A 20353-nucleotide genomic window follows, 5' to 3' on the forward strand; every position below is an offset into this window, starting at 1 on the left:
TCCCATGAGACCAGAAAAGAGAATGAAATAAAAGTATTTTCTTCTGAATTGATTTGTGACATCAGAATTTTAGCAAGTAGCAAAAGGATGCCAAATATCTGACGGGACTTCTCTGCCGTGTCTTTGAAAAGTTGTGTTGCTGCCACCTGCTGTTATCCCACAGAATGACAGGAATTTGTAAGTTTTGTAATACTGTACTTGGTAAACAAGGATAAAATATTTAGTATCTGATGCAGTTTCTAAGCAAGTATGGGGGATTTTTTGTGAGATTGAAAAAGAATACCAAACCCTAATGACCAAACCTTCAGATTAATTTAACAGTCATATAAAAATGACAATACTAGACAATTTGTGTTGTCCTTTTTCTTGTGCAAATACTCAAAGGGTATAAAAACAAGTGTGGGATAAGATGCTATGCCAGAATGTCAGCTGGAGGTCTATTTAGGTCTCTGCTCTACATATGCTTACGTAGCTGCCACTCCCAAAATCTCTTGCTTACATACCCACATAAAAATATAGCTGTGCTACTAAAAAAAAGAAATAAAGACAGCTGTCAGAATCTTGCTTTAGCCAGAGTAAAGACAGCATACTTCCTCAGCAAAGAGATGGAAGCAGGAATTTCTCCCTCTCCCTATCAGGATATCAAAAGGCAGCACATGTCTTGTAGGGTGAATGAAAAATTTGTAACTGAAGAATAAAAAGCCAGGGGTTACTGTTTAAATATGTAAAACAGAAAAGAGTTGAATAGGAATACCTCCAGATCACTGGTGCTGATGATTACATGTGGTCAGAGCTTCTTTCAGATTTTCTGCAGAATTTAGGCATATAAAATATGCTTTTAGAAGTTTATTGCAGAAAAAGAGAAAATAAAACCTAGGTGTTCACTGTTATATAATGATAAAATAATTAAAGATCACGGATATTATGATGCATCAGAGAAGCATTATAAGCCTAAGCCCAAAGCTTTTTCTGTCTTCTGTCACCAGCCCTGCACCCAATTCTGATGATTTGTCAAGCTCATAGAAGTGCACCAATGAAGTACTCACTTTCCATACCTGAAAATATAACTACAGTGTCCCATAGGAAGCCAGTTTATGTGTTTTGCCCTTAAGATTGCATTCTACATGGTGAAAGGTGAACTTAAGCACCCAATGTCTGGTTGTAACTGCTGATTCAGTTTGTCAACTCATATATTTTCAGACAATGCCAAGGCTTGTTTTTCTGGGATGGTGCACTAGGCAAAATGGATGAGACTGTGCCAGGTTTTGTCTGTTAAAATAAAAAATCTTAGGAAGTCCTGACCAGTCCCTCAGGAAGTCTGCTGCTGTTATTTCTTCATATAAAATCTATAACACTCATCTTCAATTTCCCATGTAAGAATATTCTGATGCATTACAATATGGCCTTCATTTTATGTCTTTCACTCTGAAGTTTAAATACCTAAAAAAATAACAATTATGCTGTATCTGTAAAGCCACCATATCCAGGCTGGAGGAGAGGCACAGCCCAGAGCTGTGCAGCACAGATGTGGCCAGTCTGTACCACTTGAAGTCATATTGAGATAATGGTCCCTTGCCTTGTTCTATTTATGTGTTTATGTAATCTTCCTTTTGTTAAAATTTATGGTGTCAGTAGCTTGTGTTCTGGGCTTTTGAAATGCTTGACATTCTTTCATTAAGATATAGCTTGAAGCAGGAGATTTAAAATCTACTGGAAGGCTTTATACAAGAAGCAAAACTCTGTCTCTCACTAAAGTCAGAAAAAACCTCAACATTTTAATTTTTATTTATTTGTCTGTAACGTGAAATAAAAAATAGCTAGTAAAGAATAGAAGAAAGAAACATACTGACTACAAAAATATTAAAACATACTGACTACAAAAATATTAAGACTACTATTTCAGTCTATGTTGGTTTGGTTTTTTTTTTTTTTTTTAACTGAGTAATAAAATTTCCCCTCTTTTGTGGACTTGTAAATAAGCAATACCATATTTATATATATATTGGATTTGAAACATCACTAAAGAAAGTTAGGAAGAATACGATTTTAAATACAGTATCTTTTAGCTATAAATTAATGTGAAATGTCCTTCTCTCATTTTACTGCTGATTGTTTCTCTTCTGTCCCACATCAGGAAAAAAAAAAAAAAAAGTTTTACCAACAAAATGAAGGAAACACAAAAATTCAAGAAAAAGAATTCAAGAGAGAAAAATTTTTTTTTCTGAACATACAGAACACAGGCAGAATGGACAGAGCTCCTGCAGAACTGTGATTCTGTTGTTGTGCTGACTAAGAATAAATGCTTCAATATGATAATAGCACTCCGTTGTGTAAAGTCTTAGCTGAGACACTGTGTGAGGGGACTTTGTGCAGTTCAAAGGAGTTGATTCTAGCAAAAAAATGCATGGAAATGTTCCAAAGATGACCAGGTAAATGGAAAAGAGGCCATGAAGGAACTGACATACTCTGACAAGAAAACCAGGGCTAAGGGGTTTTTGGTTTTTGCCTCTAACAGAAAACTTGAATGGCAATGAACAACACTAGGAAAGGGCAAATAATTATTCAGTCAATTAGCTAACACTAGTAAAAAAATAAATAAGTAAAAATTAAACAGGTTGAGTTTAGGCTGGAAATTAGAAAAAAAAGACTCCTAACCTTTAATGTGAAGCCTTTCTGTAACAACCTTCTAATGGGAAAATAGTGGGAAAAAATATTTTTAAACAGAACTTAACCGTGATTTTGAAATTATTCTATGCTATTTTTAATACTAGCAGAGAGCCAAATGCCGTGATGCCAGGGATCACTTTCGTTCTTCATTTCTGCATTTCTCCAGACTAATAAATACAAGAAGATATTATATTTTCTCTTCCAGAAGAGAACAGGGAGGAGAGGATTTTACAGTGGAGCTGTCACCTAAAGAAGTTTTGCACTGTGAGTCTCAGCTCCAGATCAAGGTAAGAATTAAGATTTTAATTTTTTAATTTATATTATTTGTCCATGTTCCCAGTTTATTTTTGTATAAATGTATTATTCAATGCTCCAGTGGATTGTTTTTAGAATGGATGGGATTAATGCTCAGAAATATAATTGTATCCTACAACATCAATTCATCTTAGTTCATCTCTTACTATCTGTGTTTCAGATTTAAGTTTGGAATCAGCAGTTTTTGGAACAAAACCTGAATATGAATTCTTACCTGCTCTGATACTGTGATCTCCTCTCTTCCCCTCATGTCCTCCTTCATGGGGTTTCTTATAAACAGATTCAGCTCAGGCTTACCTAATTGAACACCTAATGTTGGAGCTATAAACTCCATGACAAGGTGGATGCAAGAGGATCTCTATGGATACATTACCTACTACAGCTACATTACTAGAATCATTCAGATCATACCCATGAATTTAGTTTTCAACTAAGTAGTAACATATGCAGAAAATTTCCACAAGGTGGGGATAAAACAATGTTTCATATCAAGAAGTTTGCTTTTATAAGACTCAGTTTATAGTTTGCACTTCTGCATGAAGTCTAGTCTATGGAAGAAAAATTCCATCTTACAAATCAGGGATTCAAATAAAATATTAATGAAAGCACATGAATAGCTTTCCACTGAGTGCTGTTGGATAAAATGTAGGCTTCTTTTAATAACTTGAAGTGTATAATCCTAAGGGCTGTTTAGCAGTGGTCCTGAGAGGGTTCAATTCAGTATTTTTCCATTTGTTTGATTTAAAATTATCAAACTTATGCTTCATTTGCCTAATGTTTTGTTATCCTTCATTTAAGGGTCAACATTCTAGTTTTATAATTATGGAAAAATATGGGGGTTTATAAAAACCTCATCTTGTTATCCTGAATCCAAATAAGTATGGTTGTTGCAGCACAGTATAAATGAAAATTAAATGGAAAAAATTATAATACATGTAAATCAGATCTGGAGAAATTATGAACTAAGTATAATTAGAAGAAGAGAGTCTACATCTTCAGGGTATTAATGAGTTTTTTTACTAGAAGATTTTGATTAGTTTGACATGCCCTCAGTACAGCAGAGACAACAATTCTTTCAGAACTCACCCACTTGTTCTTCTGAAAGAGATTTTAAAAGCTTTTGTTGTTCAGGAGGAAGTTAAGCAATAACTTGATTAAGAGCTACAGGGAATAGAAAGTTCACGGGTTTAGAACCAGAGTACTAATCAGCCATGTTAATTTAACTGTGTGTTGCATTACACACAATTAGAAATTGAATAAATACTGCATTATAATGGCTTAAATCAAGAGGAATGGGCCAAAATCAAATCAAGAGGAGACTTGCATGCATTTACCTGTTAGCAAATTGAACACAAAAGTTTCCAGTTTAGATTAATTATACATAACTGTGTCAGGTTATTTCACAGCCCAATACTTTCTGAACATATCTTTTAAATATTCCACACAGGAAGGGTTTGATGTTTTCATACCAAGTTTACATTTTTGAAGGTACTTGACTCTACACAGGATTTACATTTAACAGCACGGTTGGGTAATTTCTCACACAATCACAACTTAGTCACAACAGTTACAACACACAGTTGGATCACAATGCAAATGTGATCCCCATGACTAGTTTCATTATGTTCACTCTCACAATGTTACCCCCTTGGTTGCTAGGAGGAATACATAAGATGAAGTTTCCTCAAGTCCTCTACTTCCTTCAAAGGTCATTTTGTAGGTGGTCAGATGTTGAGCTGAGGTGCTCTGTGTTCAGCTGAGCCACTAAAAACTTCCCCCTGAGGGTCTTGATAGGTCAGGAAGAACATTTACACCTCTTCTGGTGTCAAACTGATTCATCAGCAAAACTCCACTTGACATCTGTTAAGATATGTCTCTGCCTGAATTAAAATGCAAACAGGATCATATGCTGAAGTCAATAGTACAGATTTTATTTAAAAGTAAATTGTGATGTAGAGAGACAGAAAGATATAAAAAAAAGGAGAGATGGGGAGGTGGATGGGGCGGGGAGGAGACGGAGAGATTTAGGAGAAGATAATCTCTACCTGTGGATCCAGAGGCTCTTCTTCACCTCAGGTTTCTCAGTGATGGTCACTACTTATACATTTTAGCAAAAAGAGGAATTAATGGTCATTGGCTATACGGTTCTCTTATTCTGTTGGTTAAATGATTCCCTTGCTTCCAATGCTAACTAGTCCCAGTCTCAGCCTTTCTCTTCTTTTGAATCAGTGGGTTTCTTGCCTTGGGTTGGTAGGTTGTGATCTCCCCCTGGTGGAATTACCTTTTATGCAGACGGAGCTGGTTTCAGCACTGCTGCTGAGTTGGCCTTCCTTGTTGCCCATAAATTCCACATTCTTTGTGGCCCATAAATTCTGCATTCTTTGTGTCCATTAGCCCATACATTCTTCTCCCCCAGCTTTGTTACCCTCTCCTTAGGTCTGAGGTGACAGCCAGTACCACATTTATCTTATCTCAAGTTCCTGCTGTGGTGGTTTAAACTATAGTCCAAGTTCCAGGTATCCACGGAGGCATATTCAGGGGGCCTTTTGTTGAGGTTGGTGGTTGCAGATGCCATCTATCCTATAACTTGGAGTGGTCTTTGTTTGACTGGTGATGTGCATACAAGCAGTTACTTCATTATGCAGTTTGCCACGGTGGGAATTTTTGTCTGGATGCATTACCCAGGATGTTCTAGCCAGATCTCACCTCTTCCAGGCTTGAGTTATTGCCATCCTGTCTCGCTATGCTGTGCTTATCTCATGGCAATGTTTTCTGTGGCCTTAACAGCATCTGAGATAGGAAACTATGCTCTTTACATCCTTAAAACACCAGAGTCACTATTTTGCATTAGGATAATACACTGGGCAGGAAGTTTAGTGACTGGTACATGTGCTGGTGACGCATTACGTGACAAAAAGTTACAGGCTGTGGATCCAAAACCAGTGACTCTTGATCTATTCTGCCTGCATCTATTAATTACACATTGTCTCTTTATGATGACATTTCTATAGGTTTTATTCTTTTATCTGGTTGCTAGGGACATATTTGTCTTGGTTTGAGACAAATTGGAGGAAATGTCCAAAATGAATGTATCCTCTAATAGAAGGCAGATTTCAGCAGCCCCTACCCCACAAGGTTCAGAAAGAAATTCCTTGGAGGAAAGTGAAAAAAACGTATTTATTTAACAATCAGGGTGCACGCAGGCACCAAAAAAAGAATGACTACTGTTAAATAGTAAAACTCCTTGCAATGAAGTAGATCTGGGAAGATTCAAAGTCCTTTCTGTGGGTGTGGCTCTCTCCCTCCAGAGCTAGGGTGCAGGGTAGGCTCCTCTGGGCCGCGGTGTAGCGCCTCCTGGTGATGGTATTCCAGACTGGAGCAAACAGTTCCAGGAGAAGAAGAAAAACCAAAGTCCCCGGAAAAGTTCTTGCCTCAGCTAGCAGGCTAGCCAAAAACAAAGGCTCTTAACTCTGTCTCTCCTGAGAAAAGGAGCCAAGAGCTAGGAAAAGCAAGAAGGTGCTTCCTTGGCTCTGCCACAGTGAGAGCAAGCAAGTTACCTCTGTTTTTGAACACAGGCCACCGAAAGAATTCCACAGGCTACTCCCCTCCCACTTAGGTAGCTTTAAAGGCACAGAACTCATGTCTGGCATAGGGCAGATGATAGGGAATACAGTGTCATGCAGTCACCCCAGGACTGGAGTATCCAGTTGTAAGCAGCACGATATGTTTAGGTCAGGCCTTATAGATTTATATGTTGCGTTTGTTTTTATATTCCCTTCCCTGCAATTCTACGAATTCTATGATTCATTGCATACTTTTCATTGGTTTTTAAGCCCATAAACATATTTTTCAGTATTCTATTCTGAAGTTCCTTATAAATTGCGTGTTCAAGCTTGGATTCATAGTGTGGTTCTAGTAGCTAGTATTCATATTTTTTCAGGCCTCTGTATCATTGCTCTGTCTTATACATTTGATTTTTAAATTATTGCTCTTGGTCTTCTGAATCATGGTTTGTACTGGCCAATTCTATTACTTAAAAAGATGCATCATTATACAACTTCTGCAATTCTTCTCATTATGAAAGTTTATTGTAGATGGCAGAATACTTTTTTTTATCAGGAAGACATAAACACATTAATTGAAGCTATCGAATTGTGTACCTTCCTTAATAGCAGTTTTATTAGCTGCTACCAACTCCATTCGTACTCTTGGGTCATTAACTTTGATACAGCAGGCAAGTACAATTTTGTTGTAATCAAGAAAGTAATAAAAGGATAGTTTATGCACCACAGGACAGTTTACAATAGCAATAAAGTCTAATTAATTCTATTATTCACTCTTTCCTATTAAAGGTTGAGTTTAGGTTCTGATATCAAATATCTGGGGAGTTAAGCAGATAAGAGAGGGACCATTCTGTCCTGATATGAAATTGATAGTTTGCACCTGAGAAATTAAAATGGAGCAATAGAAAATAAGTGGATTCCCATGGGTATTTCAGTGAAAACAATATATTGTGTCTCAGATGAACCCTATTCTTCAACATGATTGTGAGTCAGCAAGGTTAACCTCAGATCGATTTTACTTGGACTGCTTTTACAGCACAAGATCCCACTGCTGAGGAAAAGGAGTCCAAAAAGTAATTGCTGGATTTATCCAAGATGGGCTGACAGCTTTTCCCTCTGTTTCCCTATTTTCCCTGTGTATGCATCAGGCATTGGCATTTGGCTTGGCACAGCAGGTTCCCTTATCATAAGAAAGAGAAAGCTATGGAATCCTACATTTCCCATCAAGTTTGCACCAACCCATGTCTTAAAGCAGTTCTTTTGGAAGTCTGTGTCCTGGATAAGATTCCAGAAAATGGTTAGAGTAATAATGAGTGGTGGAACCTGATTAGGACCTGAATGATAATATATTGGCTCCTTTTCAAGGACTTGTCTATTTTAAGGTTGGAGAGAGCCTTTGAATTATAGAATACAGGGAAGCCTCCTGTGGAGGTTGAAGTACTTTTGGAAATCTCTTAGAAATTTGTGTGGTTTGTAGAAACCTTCTCAGGGGTTGGGGAAAAAAATGAGTTGGCTTGAAGCTGTGCTTTGCAATCTCGAGATTATACTTTTTTTTACTTAACTAAAATTAAAAGATTTTAAAAATCCATCTGCAACAGACACATGCCAGAAATGGGCTGTACCTCATCAGGTATGTGCTGTAGCAATCTATAGCATCCTGCCTAGGCCTGTGATACTCATATTCTTAGGTATGCTCTTGACTACATTCAAAAATTAACCCAAGGAAAATGCATTACACTGTGGTAAGATGTACAAACGGCCTGGTGACTAGGAAAAACTCCATGCATCCTTTATTCCCGTTTTCCCCTTTTCCCCACTTTTTGGATGAGTTGTGCCCAAATGCAGTTTGCCTTGGCGTTTGTATACATGGTGCTAGTCCTCCTCTTTCACAGTAACAACCTAATTTCATACTATTTCCTTCCTCCTCAATGCTGTCATTCATGATTGCAGGGGTAACTCAAATCATGCCTTCACCACCTCACCAGCACAATACTCCCTGGATCCTATTCCGGTTTCCTGAGGGGGAATGAAAGCCCAGGACTGTCTGCATTCTTTTACCAGACCTTGTGAGTAGCTTGGATGAGAAAGTCAAGAGCTTCTAATGAGTTGATTGATGTTAAGTGACAGTCAACTGACAGTGACAATCTATTGTCCAGCAAAACAAAATAACATATGCACAATTACTGTCACGCAAGACCTCCGTGTTCTTGTGCCTCTTCACGGTTGCCAAGAGGGTGGCTGCGTGGGGCTGGTTTGGAATCCCTGCATAAGGCTGTTCAGAAAAAGGTGGCCTTTTTCTGTCTAATCAGGCAATTTCAAATAGATTCCTTTTTGTATGTTGTTGCATATTGGATCAGCGTCCTTAGGGAATCAAGGTGCAACACTGTTCATCTCCTGAATTTCAAAGTGCCTGAGGCAACTGGATTCACACCTCTGCCAGAAGAGTGGCACCTTCTGGCACATGGCTTAGTGAAGATTGCCAGCAGATGTCTAAGGCATCTCCAAATGTAGACTTGGACACATTTTGCTCTATTTTCATTCTGGGTGGGATGTCAGTTTAAGTAAATGAACAAAAAATACTGCAGCTGTAATTTGGTGAAAAATAGATATTACTTTTAATTTATTAACTTGGGAGCTAATAAATTTTTGCAGAAAGAGAAAGAATGGAGAAATATAGGTTAACTGCGGGGGCAGTGAGATTTTGTTTGTTCTGGGGAAATACTGTAGAAGATTGCCTAGAAAGGCTGTAAAATCTCCATCCTCAGACTGAGGATGGAGCAACCTCTTTCAACTTGACTTTATTTGAACCGGAACTTGAAACTGGAAGATCTCCAGAGGTCTCTTCCGACACATTGGATTCTGTTTCTATGATTTGCGTCTATCTGGTAACATTGTTGCATGTGTTACTGATCACCTCAAGTTAGCCGCTAATACAAATAGGATTATTCATAACAAATACACGGAGTTATTTTTTGCCAAAAGTTTTCAAGCCTGTACTTTACAGTTTAAAGCACACCAGTAGGCAGTGTAATGCATGCTGGTTGACAACAGCAAGTAATTCTTAACGCTGGCAATTTCTAGTCCATCAACTGCATACCAATGTTTGAAAAGCTTCGATTCCCCACCAAAAAAGGATGTTCAATTCCACGTCAGAGCTAGAACCTGAGTCTCACAATAGCTTTTTGTAGAAGTTCAGCTATAGAGTTCTTTCCACTCATTCCCACTTGTTTCTGTAGGTAGGTTTAGCCACCCTCACTGACAGTGGTTAAGGGAGCAGTGGTCTCATCATGCCTCCTCTTCTTTTTACTGTTCACTGGGGTACTGCAGCCTTCCAGCAGCCTCCTTTTGCCAAAATCCTTCTGCTGCCTCATTCTTCACCTCATGCTTCTGTTGATTCTTAATGTAACTGATGATTCTGTTTTCTGTCTGATGTTGATTCCCTTCAGTGAGAGTGTTCAGCCATTGCCAAATCTGAGCTCGCCAGCTCCTCTCCTTCCCTGAGCTTCCCATTGTACTGCTGGCAAGGGTGTAATGCTTTTCTCTTCCCCCTCAACCGGATGGTGGCTCCCCCCTGAGCCCAGATGCTGTGTTTTGCATAGTCCTTACTTCATCCAAAACCCTGTGTGACACTATCTGTGTGCAATGAAGAGCGATAAGTAAGCATTTAATCAGATTTGCCACATGTAATGTTCAGGAAAATAAGCACTTCTGTGTTAATTATAGGTTTAATAAAGGATGGGCAGTGCTCATCTTCAATAAATTCCCTGACAGTCCTCCCAGAACACAGGCTTCTAATGTGTACACATTGAGATAGATATATATATATGTGTGTGTTTGTGTGTGTGCATATGTATATGTGTGTATTTATAATACACTACAGCCTAGTTCAAAGGGAAAGGGTTTGAGCTCTGGATTACCTTTATGAAATTGTCTTTCAAAAGTAAGAGAAAAAAAATAACTTTGAAATCTAATAATACTCCAAGTCTTGCTGCTGAAGATTCCGCATTGAACCAAGAAGACATTTATATTATTTTTTTTTATGAAGGTATACGGATCTGCAAAATGTGAAATTAGAATGTTGCTGTTCTATCCAAAAGCAGACAACTGAAAGTCTTTAAATATGATCTGAGGAAATATTAAAATAAATATTGGCAATGAATCCTCAACTTTTATCAGGACTTTTCAGTTAAGAAGCGATGAGATAGCAAAAGATGGGAAAATACAAGGCTACAGTGCTTTTCCCAAATTTTTAGCAGATAAATATATAAGGAAAGAAACCCAAGAGTGCCACTGTTAGAGTTGACTTAAAATTAAGAAGCCACTGAAGAAATAATCAAGGAGGCAAAAGTGTATAAGTCAGAGAGATCTGTAGACAGATAACATAACAATCATGGTTACATTAAAATTTGTTACATAGCTTTAAGTAAACATACATATCCCAATAATTTTATTGCAATTCATAGTTGCAGAAAGGGAAGTGAATAAGAACGCATAACTGTTCAAAATATTTGAGAACTGATCCTAAAGAACAGGTGCAGCTAGCTAACCCATGTAAAGGCCATCCTGCTGAGAAAAAACAAAACTAAACCAGAAGTCTCTGAAGTTTGTGCAAAAAGATTTATTTTGGACCTGACTTAGTAAATCACTCCCTTAGGTTTGGTTTCCTTCTTCCTAATGTTCCAGATGCAAACTCATCTATCACATTTTGATAGCCTGAAGACTTTCAGTTTTCACTTATGCAGTGCAGTGTAGCCTCTTTCACAGAAGATTTTTTGTATGGAAAGTTAATTAATTTTCCACTGACAGAAAAGTGGAGCAACTGGAATGATTGGTCAGGAGTTAGACCAGGCACTGCTGTCACAGGTAGCTATCTTATGCAGGATCTTCACTGAGGATAACTTTTCTGTTCATGTGTTAAAGATTTCTTGAAAGTCAGTAGACATTTTCATTTTATTGATCATTTAGTCATCAGCTCAGAGTAGCCACAAGATGTCATTGTGGGCCTACTAAAATACACACTGTTGGGGTTGAAAAACTATAAATAGCATAATTAGAAACCAGACCTAAAACCACAAAGAATTATTTTTATAATGTACTAAAAAAAAATATTTTGAAACATTTTCCATAGTTTTTATGTCATTACTTTGGAATACAGAAAACTTGAGTATGTGGGTTCTTCACATCAGCACATTAACACTGTCAGCCTTCTGGAAGGCATTAGCTGCTGGGGCAAAAACCATTTTAGATGAGTTGAAACATATGCTTATATGAGGTAAAACCAACACAGAAATAAAATTCTAGAAAATAAAATAAGAAAAACCACAGAAACACTATGAATTCTTAGGAGTTTTTAAACTTTCTTTTCATGCAGCCTTGAATTTCCATTAGTCTTTTCGGAGGATTTCCACACATAGAAAATTAAGATTTTATGTAGTACAAACTTCTTGAAAGCAAATTTTTATTCTTTGTGAGTTCCTCATGAATATGAGGATGTAATAAAGGCAAATTTTTGTGGTGGACTATGATTTTCTCCCAAAATAGGAACATTAAAAAATGTAATGAAGATTACTTTTGGTACACTTAGATAAAAATTTCAGACCTGATTACTTTCAGTTGAGCTCCCAAGATCAATTTTATTATGAGCCAAAAGATCTGGAGGGAAGCTTAGGCTCTTTAATGGATGTTGAATATGCCACAACGTAATTTAGGTGCTATGGTATTTAACATTTAGGTGTCTCGCCAGTTATAAAATTTTGAAGTACGCCATACGAGATTGGAAACGGGGGGTATGTAGGGATTCAGGGATTCACACTGAATGATGAATCACTGAAACCCATATAAAATGCCAGTAAAATCTTGAGTTGTTCCTGCATCTTGCAGAGAGAGAAGTGCCCAGTTCCGTGACTCAGAAAGGTAACTTCACCCTTTTGAAACTCAGTATTAATGTGGGTCAGTATTCTCCAAAGTACTATAAAGAAGTTCACTATTGAGAAATGCAGTGTAATTAATGCTGGAAGAAGAAAAACAAACCAACAAAACCAAACCAAAATCGACTTACCAGATGTATATTTCATATATTTATTTTGAAAAGGAACCTGGACAAGCACACTGACATGTAGTGAGATGTACTCTAATTCCAAAACTGGAATGCATAGGGAACAGACAATTCTTTGATGATGTTTCAATATTGCTCTTCTGAGAATTTTGATTCCATAAAAAATTGTGACATTTCAGAATTTTCTACATTAAAAAAAAAAAAAAAAGCAAATTTTCTTATTCAAAAATGAATACAATGTAAGGTTGTCTTTTTGTTCTGGTATCACACACATTTCTGATCTAATTATTGTACATGGCCTGGGTCGCTGTATCTTCACTGAGTTTTCAGTGTTTTTCCTGAGTTGATCCATGTTCTGTTAATTAATGAACTAGGCTTCAATTACATGTTAGAGAAATTTGCAGTAACTGGATGATCCTCAGAGTCTGTCGTCTGACTCCCAGTACAATAATTAGGAGAAATTTCAAAAGGATGCATATTTCTAAATATAACCTTTTTTTTGGTGATTAAATAATTACACGTTTGTTCATCACCTCTCTCACACTTTATGAACTTCAAACATAATTAGTTCGGCTATGTGAAAAAAATATTACTGTAAAAGGAAAAAGCAAAAAAAAAAAAAATTACTTGCAGTAACATAATTCCCTTGGCTTTGATAGGATTAAGATTTAGTTACTGTTGTTCCTTCCTGAACATAGAAATGCTACCCAGAGAGTGACAAATGCTTTTAGCATTGTAACAAGGAGTATCTCTGTTTTCACTATATGGATTTCTTCTATGCTTTTTGGACAAATATTTTGCAACAGTTAATGAGCCTTGAGATCTCACTTTTCTTGTATAATAGCTTTGTAATCTGGTAATAAGACAAAAAAAAAAAAGAAACAAATAGAAAGAATACTGATCAAAGTTGCAGCCATAAGGCACTTAATAAAAACTTACAGTTAGAATTAAAAACACATGAATGTTTTTACTGTGATATGTGAAATTAGCCATTGAATATTTTTAGTAAATTTTGCCTAGATGTGTTTTAGACTCTAGAGGAAAAATCCATTCTTATTTATTTTATTCTTTTCTCTTTTTTTTGCTGTGCCTATGTCTTAATTTATCAGCAGAAAGTTTGTACCTCCGTGGGAGCACAGCAGGGGTCTTACAGCCAAATTCTTTTTATATTTTGGGTTATATGATAAGGATCTGTAAACCTATGCATATTCAGGATGTAACAGGCAGAAGCAAAATGAAGTCATCAGCAGACAGTAATGATTTTATGGAAAGTTATTCAGTAAAAATACCTGAGAAAAGGAAGAGGAATGTTCAAATAACAGCCTCAAAGGGACTGTTGTTGCGGTAGGAATTCTTGTTGGTAGGATGATGAGACAGGATGTGGGATGATGGCAGACACTGATGTTTTGCCAGCTGAGACGTTTAAAGTAGTGGCATTGAGAAAATTGTTGTCTGACAGACTGTCTCAACATAATTGCCTCCACTAGAAAAACACACAAGGAATGGAAAAGCAGGTAGTGCCTTTGGACTGTGTTTCAATGGGAAGACAGTTCGTGTAAGGCCAGTGATTGCTTGTTAATAATTTCTATGAAGGAAGTGGGAAAAGGAATTACCAAGAAAAAAGCTTTCTGAGAACCTGAATCACTGATAAAGCAAGGAAAGTAAGCAATGGCAATGGGGTTTATCAGTGTTTTTTGATGAGGTAATGTCAAGTGAATATCTGTGCATCAGGTAACATGAAGAATAATATAGGAAGAAATAGAACAAAACTTTTTTTTGGGGAAAAATATGTCAAATGAATATGACTGGTCATCCATCACTTAAGAATCTTAATTGTTGAGAAGGTTTCATAGTGAGCTACTTCTACCAAAATCAGAGTATTTTTTTGAACACTGCATAAGGTAAGATTTGGTAGGCTATGCAATAAATGATGTATTGGGTTACTCCCATTGTGGAAAAATTGAAATCTTTTGGCTGAGATACCTGGATTATGGTGAAACATGAAATACATTAGTTGGACAAGTCTTTGTGAAATAATAAATAAAAATAGGGAAAGGGAAGCTGAAGGGTGCAAAACATTAGACTGACATCGCATTACTGAGCTCATGATAATTCATAAAATATTGATCCAATGCAAATGTTTATTATCTGATGAAAACAAAATGCTTCTGTTCCTTGGCAGGGATTTCTGTGATGCACCCTCGCTTCTACTACCTGGATAAGTCATACTCCTCATATTCCCTGTTGCAGAGCTGGGGGCTGGAAAATGTCTGCTGCACTTCTGGGTCCTCGTTAGTCAGCTAAGAATATGTAAGGAAAAAGGAACCCAGGTATACCTAGACTCAATTTTATTTGAAAACTTTGTAAATTAAGCTCAGCTATATAAAATGAAATTCTTCATTGTTAGAAAATTTCCAATGGGTTTTTTCTGCTACAAAATTGATTATTCCCACCCTTCCCATCAAGTTCCAGTAGAATGGAAATTCTGATATCTTGCCAGCTCTAATCACAAATTTCTGTTTGACCAAGGAAGACCAGTTTGGCTATATGATGCTGCATTAGACTTGCAAAACAATTTAAATCTCCATCCCTTGATTGTTCATGGAATTTGAGGGAATGATTTTAAAAATTTTTCCAGTTCACCCTCTTTCTGATTTGATTTTATTTGATTTGATTTGACTTGACACATAAGCACATATAGGTCAGGGAGCAGGATGGGACCTACATGTTGACTCAATGGATTTTATTTTTTCTCTAAGTGTTGTTTTTTTATGGGTACTCCTGACATCTAACTTACCATGTTTTGGATTTCTCTGTCTAATAAACTATAATAATTAATATTACATTTATCTGAAACAGATTTCAACACAGTATGTTTCCTCATCTTTCCATTTGTGAGACAGTGTTCTTTTTACTTCTTCTCCAAGCATCAGCTAATAACTTCATTTGAAAAACATACTTCTAGTGAGATACTTCTATCTATATGCATATGTATTATATATTCAAGTATAAAATTATGGTTGTCAGTATTTTTACCACTATTCTCCGTTCTGCTTCAACTGTGAGGGTACAGAGCAATATATAGACACTATGTTTTTCTCTATATGATTTAGAAAAAATAAAATCCACTCAGATAAAATTTGACTCAAAAGATTTGAGTCAGAGATCCAACAGGATTTTTCACTTCAGAGACACTTTTTAAAGATTGATCTATTTCTGTCCTGGCTCCTTGTCTTGCTTTGTTTTTGGTTTCCCTCCTGTATTGAACTGATTAGTCTTGACCTTTCTGGCTCAGGTTAATGTGTTTTTATAATAGGAATGATGATTGACTCAAACTAAAATTTTCAGCCTGGTAGCATTATTTAAAAACACACAAGCAGTACCAGGTCTTCTCTGTGGAAAGATCTTTCCAACACGAAACCCCTTGCCTACAAAGGAAAATTTTTCACTGTTTTCCTCAGGAAGAGAACACCAGGGTGGTCTTTCTGTGATCCATTGTGTATATTAGTCTACATTGTTCATATATCATTTATATGTTTGGGTAAAGAGCAGGTATACTCTGTGTTAAATCCCTCTTTGTGGAGGCACCATATTTATTACAACCATGGGAAAGATGAGAAATTATTAATGTAGCACTTAAGCAAGGATTTTTTTCCCCTAATTGCTCAGTTGCAGTAGCAGGAGCAAATAGTAATAACATTAAATGCTGGACTTATTATTTATAATTTACATAGCATTGAAAGAGGCAGATAGGACATACACAAGGGCTATTTTTACAAGCAAGTATCGAGGCAAAAATGTCAGTTTTCCTTGTTTCCATTATAGAATTACAGTTTTTCGTATTTTGTTTGGAGGAGTCTGGAGTAAGCAGCATGATGGAGAAAAGGAGAAATTACTGCAATACACAGAAGGTAGGGTGGTCAATCAGTTATGTAAGGACAGAGAATTTTTATGGGAAGTCCAGTTAAGGCTAAATAATTGCCTGTGGGAATGTTCTCTCCCCTTCCTTAACCCATTCTGGGAACACTTAAGCTCATTTTCACCCTTCCAGCACTTTGCTCTTGACTACAGTGTGTTGCTCAGTTAGATAAGCTAGCGTTACTAATAGAAATATTATGCTAATCCCGAATGACATTCAGTATACATGAGTGTCTGTATATTTAATATGAAAATTTATCTTCTGCAAAATACGAATACTAATAATTTGCCCCAGTTCAAGACCTTACCTTCCAGTCCCATACTCAGAGCTGTAGATAATCATCCATCTCTCTGAGAAAATATGGGTAAAATGAAGGTTTTATATTCTGGTTTTGCATCCTTATACTACTTAGAATCTGAATTTTCTAAATTAGGAAAAGAGAAAAAACAAATACAAAACCACTGTACTGATATTTTGAATTTTTTCCCACATGATCCCACATTTATATAATTCAAGACACTATTTATCATGTCAAATGATGAAATGTCTTTGGTCTGTACTGCACCAAAATTAATGTGGTTGATGAAAAATATAATGTTGGTCTTTTAATGCATAACTGAAGAAAATTAAATTTTAAATGACTGAATTCTGTAATATGAATTTAAATTTGTGATTTCACAAATTTGTTTAGATATGTATTGATAGTGATGGGATTTTTTTAATGTAATTATTATAAAAATCTTGGGTATGGATTACTTAGATAATAAAGTACAAAATTATTTTTGTGGCAAGTGGCTGGAATAACTTCAGAACAGCTGCGTGGTCTAAAAGATTTGGAATTTATTTTCTTTAGTTTTGGACATTATGTATGGAGTTAATTTAGGCAACAAGTCCTTCCTCTGCTTTTTCAGATTTTCTTCCAAGCTAGAAACAGTAATTTGTATTTTGCCTGTTTTAATTTCTTTACATATTTTGTCATCATCTCATGCTTGTGTTCAAAATTGGGCAAAAAACTCTCGCAACCAACCATTACCACTTCTTTTGAGGGGAGAGATAACACTATATTTACTTCTATTTATTATTGCATAACTGTCTTCTTGGATTTTTTTTCTTTTCCTCTTTGATTTTCCTTGTATTTATATGGTTATGGAACTCTACAATTTGTTTTATTATCTTTTGCAGAATATCACTTTCTTTGTCTTTAAAAAGCTCACATGGCATCATAGATATCCTCTTGTTTTTCAAAACTTTTATTTATTCAGAAATCAAAAGGAAGCAATAAGCAATACTATCAGAAATTTTAAAAAAATTAGTGTTAAGCAAAGGACTATTTTAAAATCTGCATCCCACAACTTAAGCAAAAACTAGTCTTGACTAAAGAGGTACTTTGGGATTTGGAACATCTGTGGTAGCATAGTTAGCTTCAGAAGTGGCAGGAAGAATGCACAGTACAGTTAAGGTAGCATATACACAGTCATTTGAAAAATAGTAAAGGGCTAAATCAGCAGATTTTGTGCTGTAAGAGCATGAGTTCCTCCTAATTCTTCCCAAAGATTTTGCACTTAAATTGAACTGGGAATTGTCAGAAAAGACACAGTGACAGGAAAAATGAAAGAAAAAGCAAAGAAGTTGATATGAGGTGACTACCATGAGGTAAAATTCAGCAACTAAAAAAACTTGTGATTTTTAAAATTTGGGGGTTTTATAGACTGAAGTTTCCCTGATGAGGGTTTTGCTAGTGTTTGAATGTGTGCATAGCAAATGACAGCTCTGGTGTTCTTAGTTGTGTGCTAAGCAGAAATGACATGCTAAAGTCCTGGGTGAAGGGAGAAAAACGAAAATAGAAGGGACTTGTGGAAGGTCAGTGGCCCGGTCATGAACAGGATGAAGGTCTGTACCTTTCCATGCAGTGGCCTTTCTGCTGAAATACATGGTTTGCCTAATCTTGTATTATATTGTTTAGAAGAAATATCCAGAGGATAAGAGAGAGAAAACAACACACACAAGAAATACAGTTGAATTATTTTATTAGCTCACCTCCAACACCACTTTGAATACACCTTGTAAATCCGGCATCATCTGACACATATGAAAGAGGAATTGACTGGTTTTCCCCAGAAAGTACAATATAGCAGCTGGTAGGAAACTGTGAGGGAAGCATACAATGATAGTCTTAATGACTACACAAAGCTATTAAGGAACACATAAAGTAGACTCCTGGAAAAAATAAACTCCGGGAGGTAGGCAGGGGAGAACATCAGTAAAATACTCTCTTTAAACATCCACTGCATATGGATGTGCACAAATATACACCAGCATAAAACAAACAAACAAAAAATCCAAACCAAAAAGAAAAGATGAAAGTACCAAAATACCATACACAGATTGAACTAAATGCATTTGATAAGTAAAAGTGAGGTTATTTTATCCAGTGCTAATAAAAAAATATGTATTTTCTTCAGCATTGCAATATCTGAATTACCCAGAGATATTGCATTATACACGGAGGTTAGACCAGAACTGAATTCAGCAGAAATGGAGAAAGAAGACATAGAATTTTAAGTAGTTCTGTGATACTGCAGCCTGTGTGACTGTGCTGAAGATTTGCTGCCCCTAATGAATAATGCATAGAGTGTGATTTCTTCCAAGGGAATAATAGGTTATCTAATGAAAACTTTGAAGGGGGTTGCAATTTACCTACCTGAAGTGAACTAAAAAGAAAACAATCTATATATCTCATTATCAAACAAAATAATAACAACCCTAGAAAAAAACCCAGCTTATTCTCTTAGTTTCCAGTTATTCTCTCACTTTTTTTTTTGTCTGAAGATGCTGCATTAAAAATAAGACCTTTCCCATGTTAAAAACAAAAGAAGTAAAGAACTTTTCACCTCACTAAATAAATATGTTTTTTACTTCTATATTGAGGTAAAAAGATGAATGACAAGATGTTGAAATATGCCCCTAAAAGCTAATTTCAATATGCTGCCCACCAATGATATAGGGACGTATAATATTTATTTTGTACTTTTTTTTCCTTTGTCTTTTCTTCTGCCTTAACTTTCAAATCAGGGGTTTGTTTGAATGTATTTTTTGTTTCATATTACATTTGACACTTGTAATTTTGTCTGGAATGTATGGATGGTAAAATAACAAAGTGTCAGGAAAGTAAAATTGAGAAGAATCAATTTGTCTGCTATGTTTAATGTGAAGCCTTTTATACATCTGTAAAGAGCTGAAGGCTCTTCAATGACTTCATTGCATATGTGTGTCACAGAGCAGTAGAGAAGGGAATGCAATCTAGAACATCAACCAATGTGGAAAGATTCCTGAAAAGGTTAACATAATTACTGAATAGTCTAGCAGGCTGAAAGAATGTGCTTGTGTGGGATAGGCACAAATACTGATTCTGAGTGAATTGAACATCAGGCACTTTAATATAACAATTATGGCTTATTTTGGTTTTGTAATTACCATGGTAAGACGTAAAAATTTAAAAGACATCAGAAATCTACACTAAATGAGTGTCAAAACAGAACATATTATTGCATCTCGAAGCACCCTTGCAGTTCCAAAGGGTTCAAAGTAAACCCTGCTTTGTAATCTAGCCTCTGTTCTCTGCCTCTGCATATTCTAAAAAGTCGACTTTTTGCAGTCGACTGCAATTGGTTGGAAGATATTTGGTGATTCCTTGGTTTGTCAACACACAGAATATTTTGCCCAGAGTAATGGTTTTGCTAAAGTGCCTAGGGAGGAGTCCAGTTCTTGCACAATTTTTACTGCTTTTGTCAGCTCTATGGTAATACAAAATCTGGATTTATGATAAAACTCATT

At 36.1% G+C, this 20353-nt stretch overlaps 1 long non-coding RNA gene across 2 annotated transcripts in view; it reads left to right on the forward strand.

The window, feature by feature from the left end:
* The window catches only part of LOC116444766, a 32990-nt gene that overhangs the window by 7948 nt on the left and 4689 nt on the right, over window positions 1-20353 (forward strand). Inside the window, exons 2-4 of one of the 2 annotated variants that reach the window (XR_004240476.1) lie at window positions 2873-2954; window positions 14783-14930; window positions 16426-17135. This is a non-coding gene — a long non-coding RNA (uncharacterized LOC116444766). Of the gene's footprint in view, window positions 1-2872; window positions 2955-14782; window positions 14931-16425; window positions 17136-20353 lie in introns of those variants that run through there. The other variant, XR_004240477.1, reaches the window with a different exon arrangement.

Source organism: Corvus moneduloides, chromosome 5 (assembly GCF_009650955.1).
Source record: "Corvus moneduloides isolate bCorMon1 chromosome 5, bCorMon1.pri, whole genome shotgun sequence".
NCBI lineage: Eukaryota > Metazoa > Chordata > Aves > Passeriformes > Corvidae > Corvus > Corvus moneduloides.